Source organism: Ceratotherium simum, chromosome 1, assembly GCF_057802395.1.
Source record: "Ceratotherium simum simum isolate JZ-2026a chromosome 1, ASM5780239v1, whole genome shotgun sequence".
Classification (NCBI taxonomy): domain Eukaryota; kingdom Metazoa; phylum Chordata; class Mammalia; order Perissodactyla; family Rhinocerotidae; genus Ceratotherium; species Ceratotherium simum.
Genome location: NC_141900.1, coordinates 1,704,102 through 1,711,502, shown reverse-complemented (window position 1 = coordinate 1,711,502; position 7,401 = coordinate 1,704,102).

Below are 7,401 nucleotides of genomic sequence, written 5' to 3'. Positions count from 1 at the left end.
TGAGCGTTGACATGGGTCAGCTGGCTCTTGAGGGGTAGGGCCTCGATCAGAGTCCAGCTCCATTCATGTGTCCCCACTGGCCTCCCTTGGACATCCATGCCTGTTCAGGCTTCGCCCCAAGTCTAGGCTGGCTCTGCAAGTGGCTTTAACCAGAAGGTGGGAGTAGTTCTGGGCCCAAGCCTTAAGGAGCCAGAGACTGCGTGGAGAGACCATGTGAAGAGGCCACGTGGAGGAGGAGAGACCCTGAGAGAGAGAGCTAGACAGAGAGACAGAGAAAGACAGAGAGACAGAGACAGAGACGGGGCAGGGGGAACCCACCAGCAAGACCAGAAGATTTTGAGTAGAATCTTAAATAAACAAAATGGTCATTGTCTTAAGCCACTAAATTTAGGGGGGATTTCTTAACACAGGGATAGATCATTGAAAAAAGGGTTGAGCATTCTGACCCGTGGTGTGTCTATCTCTCCACATATCGAAGTCTAACCAATGAGCTCTTAAGTTTTATAATCTCTATAACGGTCTTGCACATCTTTATCAGATTAATTCATAGGACCATCATATTTTGATCCTACTGTCAATAGTATCTCTTTTTTTCCTTTATTTTTTTTATTGAGGTAACATTGATTTATAATATTATATAAATTTCAGGTGTACATCATTATATTTCAATTTCTGTGTAGACTACATCATGTTCACCACCCAAAGACTAATTACCATCCGTCACCACACACATGTGCCCTATCACCCCTTTGCTTCAATTTTTCCTGAAATGTTTTCAGGTTAATTATAAATATCATGCCATTTCATCCCTAAATATCTCAAAATGCACCTCTAAAAATTAAACATATTTTCTTGCATAATCAAATGCCATGATCAAAACTAACAAAAGGAATAATAATTTCCTTTATGTCATCTAATACCTGGTCAATATTCAGTTTTCCCCAAATGTCTTTTTATATTTAGTTGTTTGAAACATTATCCAATCAAAATCCACATATTCTATTTGTCTGAATCTGTATCCAAACAAGGGTCATGCATGTATTAAGTTTCCTTGTCCCGTTAGATTCCCAGAATAAGCTTGTGTGGTCAGCGTTATGGATGCCAAGTTTAAAGACAGGGAACTTGGCCAGAGCACTCTGCACGGAGCCTCGGCTCAGGGCTCTCGGCACCGCCCCAGGCTCTTCTGAGTCCTGGATGCGGGGGTTGGCCTCCTCTGCCCTTGGATGTTAACCAGGCAGTTAGACTCAGTCCAAACCTGGACTCGTGATCTTTGGCACAAACATGGAAGAGACTCCAGGGTTCTTGTCTTAGGGCCAGCACCTGGCTCACACCAGAAGCCCTCTGCCTCCCTTCCCTCTTCCCTCCACCTCCATCCACCATGTGGGGCCCCCACTAGGCAAGCTGGCTCCGCCCCTAAGTAATTTAGGGATGTCAGCTGCCTGTCACCATGGACTCCACCTTCCCTCAAACACTAATTCCCCTCAAACTCTAATTCCCCGCGGCTACCAGTCCTCTGTGGAGAATGCCCCCAGCTTAAACAGCCCCTACTCACTGCACTTAGGAGGATGTCAACATCCTAATCACATGGCCCCGGCAGCCCTTGCACAATTACATCCCCCAAGCTGAGAGCGCTTTCAGGTGGCAGGACCCTAGACCCTTCCTTCCTCAGGCCCCGGCACATGCTGTTCCCTCTGGAAGGGATGTTCTTGCTGCCCCTCTTCACCAGCTCGAGCCTTCTCCTCCGGCGGGTCCTCTCCTACGTGCTCTTTATTCCTTGGAAACCCCTCCCCTCAACCGCACACCTGCGGACCACCTTGTCACGAGCTAGGAAAGCATGCAGTACTTCTCTCTTGCAGCATGTGGGTCACCTGCAAACATCTCATCACTTCGTCGTAGTTTGCTTATGTTGGTCCTCACTGCTAGTCTTGGTGGCCTCGATGGATGCTGCTCTGATCACCACTGTAGCTGCTGGCTCCAGTGCAGGGCTGGCCCTGGTGGGCACTCGGGAACCACTCACTAACCAACGACAGGAGGTAACTGCTGAGTGGGCCCTCAGCAGGGAAAGCCCCCATCAGTGAGAAAGTGAAACAAACAGGCTCAGGTCTGGAGAAGGGCCAGTTCCACATGGAGAGGGGCCGTCAAGAGGGGGCTCAGTCCCCAGGAGCCCAGGAGCTGGGCTGGAAGACCCCACTGTCTGGCACCGTGGGCCCCTCCTCTCTCAGCAGAGCCTCCTTCTGCAAAAGGGGCTAGTTTTGCAGTCTTGTGTTTTGAGCCACTGAGGTTTCCCTTTGAGGGTGAGAAGTGGTCACATAAAAAGAGTTTTTATGGGGTCAGCCCAGTGGGGTAGTGGTTAAGTTCACACATCTCCGCTTTGGTGGCCTGGGGTTTGCAGGTTCGGATCCCAGGCACAGACTTACGCACCACTCATCAAGCCGTGCTGTGGCAGGCATCCCACATATAAAGTAGAGGAAGATGGGCACGGATGTTAGCCCGGGGTCAACCTTCCTCAGCAAAAAGAGGAGGACTGGCAACGGATGGTAGCTTAGGGCTAATCTTCCTCACCAAAAAAAAAAAAAAAAAAAAGACTTGATGCCTAAAGTGTAACTCCCCCGAGAAGTGCCCTGTACCCACAAAACAAACCTGCTAGCTCCGGGCACATGAGACCGGGCCATTCCCTGTGAGGAGGCTGTGGTGAGGCCTGGAGCACCCACCTGGAAGCTCCCCAGACCAGGGTTCAAATCTCGGCTCTTCTTGTTAGAATCATGGAGCCCAGGCATGGGCCCTCCTCTCATCTCCCTGTCGACAGAACAAGTCTGCTAGAACCTTCCTCTAAAGTTGTTTCAAGGACAGAAGGCCGTGGAGAACATGTCCAGCACACGGGGGCAGTCCTTCCCTGGATGCAGGGACAGGACAATCGCATACATAGCTCGGGCAGTGGATTCTGTCACTGTGTCTAGTCCCCCTACAACCCCAGGAGCAGGAAAGGCCATCTCCATTTAGCAGATGAGGAAACAGAACCATAAAGGTGGCCTTTTTTCTTTTCCTTTTTTAAAATTTGAAGTTAAACTGGTCTCCCCTCAAAAAAGGCTGAGACAGTTCTTTGACTCATCCTTGCATATACCCTGCCACTTCTTTATTGAGGGATAGTTCACACACCACAAAATTCACCATTTTAACATGGGCAATTCAGTGGTTTTTGATATATTCACAAGGCTGTGCAACCACCCAACACCATTGTCTAATATTAGAACATTTCATCACCCCAAAAAGAAGCTTGTACCCATTAGCATTCACTCCCATTCCCCTCTACCCCAGCCCGTGGCAACCACTAATCTACATTCTGTCCAGCCCAGTCAAGTTGACACATACAATTAACCATCACATATGGTAACATTATGGTTGGCTTTGTAAGAAACCACCAAACTCTTCCAAAGTAGCAGTAACCAATTTTCATCCCCACCAGCAATGAATGAGAGTTTCTGCTGCTCCACATCCTCACCAGCGTTTGGTGTTGTCAGCGTTTTGGATTTTGGCTATTCTAATAGGTGTGTAGTGGTACCTCATTGTTTTAATTTGTATTCCCTGATGACAAATGATGTTGAGCATCTTTTCACATGTTTATTTGCCGGCTGTATATCTTCATGGTGAGGTCTTTGGCCCATTTTTAATTGGGTTGTTTGTTTTCTTAATGTTGAGCTTTAAGAGACTTTTGCATATTCTGGTTACAAGTCCTCTATCTGATATGTGATTTGCGAATATTTTCTCCTAGTCTGTGTCTTCTCTTTTCTTTTTCTTAACAGTGTCTTTTGCAGGGGAGAAGTTTTTAATTTTATTGAAGTCCAACTTATCAGTTGTCTCTTTCATAGATCATGATATCGGTGTTGTATCTAAAAATCATCACAAAACCCAAGGCCGCCTAGATTTTCTATGTTATCTTCTAGAAATTTTATAGTTTTGCATTTTACATTAGGTCTATGATCTATTTTGAGTTAATTTTTGTGAAGGATGTAAGGTCTGTGTCTTGATTCATTTTTTTTTTTTTTTTGCATCTGGATGTCCAGTTGTTCCAGCACCATTTGTTGAAAAGACTATCCTTTCTCTATTGAATAACCTTTCTGCTTTGTCAAAGATCAGTTGGCTATATTTTTATGGATCTATTTCTGGGCTCTCTGTTCTGTTCCATTGATCTATTCATCTATTCTTTCACCAATACCACATTGTCTTGGTTACATTAGCTTTATAGTAAGTCAGACCTCCAACTTTGTTCTTCTTCAATATTGTGTTAGCTATTCTGGGTCTTTCGCCTCTCAATACGTTTAGAATCGGTTGCTATCCACAAAATAACTTGGTGGGATTTTGATTGGGATTTCATAAATCTGTAGCTCAAGTTGGGATATTGACAATATCGATATTGATAATATTGAGTCTTCCTATCCATGAACATGGACTATCCATTTATTTACTTCTTCTTTGATTTCTTTCATCAGAGTTTTGTAGTTTTTCTCACATAGATCTTGTAGGTAGTTTGTTAGATTTATACATTAGTATTTCTTTCTTCTTTTTTTGGTGCTAATGTAAGTGATGTTGTGTTTTAAATTCAAATTCCATTTATTCATTGTTGGTATGTAGGAAAATAATTGACTTTTGTACATTAACCTGGTACCCTGCAACCTTGCTATAATCACTTATTAGTTCCAGGAGACTTTTGTTGATTCTTTCAGATTTTCTTTTTTTTTTTTTATAATTTTATTTATTTATTTATTTTCCCCCAAAGCCCCAGTAGATAGTTGTATGTCATAGCTGCACATCCTTCTAGCTGCTGTATGTGGGACGCAGCCTCAGCATGGCCGGAGAAGTGGTGTGACGGTGCGCGCCCGGGATCCAAACCTGGGCCGCCAGCAACAGAGCGCATGCACTTAACTGATAAGCCACGGGGTTGGTCCTCTTTCAGATTTTCTGCATTGACAATCATGTCATTTGCCAACAAAGATAGTTTTATTCCCAATCTGTATACTTTTTATTTCATTTTCTTGTCTCATTAGCTAGGACTTTCAGTACAGTGTTGAAAAGGAGTGGTGAGAGGGGACATCCTCGCCTTGTTCCCTGTCTTAGGGGGAAAGCTTCAAGTTTCCCATCATTAAGTATGATGTTAGCTATAGGTTCCTTGTAGATGTTTTTTATCAAGTTGAGGAAGGGCCCCTCTATTCCTGGTTTACTGAGAGTTTTTATCATGAATGGGTGTTGGATTTTGTTAAATGCTTTTTATGCATCTATTGATATAATCATGTGACATTTCCTTAGCCTGTTGATGTGATGGGTTACATTAAATGACTTTTGAATGTTGAACCAGCCTTGCATACCTGGGATAAATCCCACCTGGTCATGGCATATGATTCTTTTTATACGTTGTTGGATTTGATTTGCTAATATTTTGTCGAGGATATTTTCATCTATGTTCATGAGAAATATTGGTCTGTAGTTTTCCTTTTTGGTAATGTCTTTGTCTTGTTTTAGCAATTGGTAATGCTGGCCTTATAAGATGAGTCAGGAAGTGTTCCCTCTACTAGGACTATGTGTCTGTGGAGGGGTGGGAATGTTCTCTCATCCCGTCTATCTTTCTCCCAATGCCTTATCCCATCGCAGGGTCTCTCATCCACACAGCCCAGCAGTGGTGTGGCTAAAGGGAGGGTGGATTCTGATTATTGCTTGGTGGTCCCCTCTCTGTCATGGGTGCTCTTGGAGGATGGGGGATGCCTGTGTCTCATTCTGGGGGGCCTAAGGCGGCAGCCTCAGTAATGAGGGCTTGCTGTATGGCTGTGCATAGTTGGGGGGCTGACCTTTCTCGGGCAGGGACCCCTTCACCACAAGGCACCAGCCACGGCCACTGGCTCCTCAGAGTCCTCTGCGCCTCCAGCTCTTTCTCCGGGTTTTGTGCCCTTCTCTCAGTGTGGAGGCCATATGTAGAATGGCAAGCTTCTATCTCATCTGCTACACCCCATGTGCCATCATTTAGGCCATAGGGGCACTGGGGCCACTTCTGTGCCCTGCGAGGGACACAGGACTCAAACTCGAGGGGGGCCCACCCTTCCATCTAGGGAGTACTTCTTCTTGTCTCTTTGCACTCGGCTGCAATTCCCTGGTCTTACCTTCAGAAGTCTCCCGATGGTAAATGACCAGAGTCTTGGCCTCCCAACTTTAGGGATATGCGTGTGGACACTCCTCCTGCCCCAGAGAGGGCTGGGGAGATGACATCATCCTCAAGCTTCTAGAAAGCTCTTCTACTGACTGTACTCTCTCATTTATCCCCCCTAAGGAATGTAGTTTTAACTCTCAGATCAACTTCAGTTTCTAGAACATGGAGAGAGCCTGGATTATCAACACAGCATCCATGAACCAGGCCAGATCAAGCTCCCAGGGGGGCTACCAGGCATTGGCCTTCAGAATTCCAACCATTTTGTCACATATAATTTTGCAGTAAGATCATAAAGTTTTCTTGGTTATTCAAAGACTCAATCCAGTAAATTATTTTTTGTCTTTTTTTATTGTGAAATTTTTATTGTACGTTATTGTTTGTCAGTCACCATATAAATGCATCCCTTCACCCGTTGTGCCCACCTCCCACTCCCCTTGCCCCTAGTAACCACCAAACAGTTCTATCTGTCCATGTGTTGGTTTATCTTCCACAAAGGAGTGAAATCATGCAGTGTTTGTCTTTCTCTTTCTGGCTTATTTCGCTTAACATAATACCCTCCAGGTCCATCCATATTGTTGCAAATGGGACGATTTTGTCTTTTTTTACGCTGAGTAGTATTCCATTATGTATATATATTATGGTAATTTATTTTTAATTGCAAGGGTAGTTGTCTGCCAAGAGATGATGTTCATACAACTTTTAAACTATGACATATTTCAGTAAAATCACTAAACTCAGTAAAATTTAGTAAAATCAATGAGTACGTCACTGTAATAAGACATTAGACTATACTATGTAATAGAACTGACTGCTCCCAAAAAGCTGCTCTCTGATGGTGGGCGAGGCGTCCAGGACGTGACTTTGGAGCTAATAAATGCTGCAGGGCCTGCAGCCTGCTCTTGCCCAGCAGGGAGCTGAGCTGAAACCAGAGGCTGCCTGCGTTTTCTGGTGGCTCCCCACAATTCCCGGAATCAATGTCAGGCCCTGGTCCAGCCCCAATAGTGCCACAATGCTCAGTCCATGAGGGTGCATAGGGGACACCAGACCTGCCAGCCCCAAGGACAGGTGACTGAGGGGCCTGAGCTATCTCTGCAAGGGCTCCTGCACCAACATCAATCAAGCCTGCCAGGCACAGATGCTGACGGCAAAATAGAACTGATTTCCCAAAATGGTTCCCCCAAATTAACAGGGAAGTCAATCCACCAAAA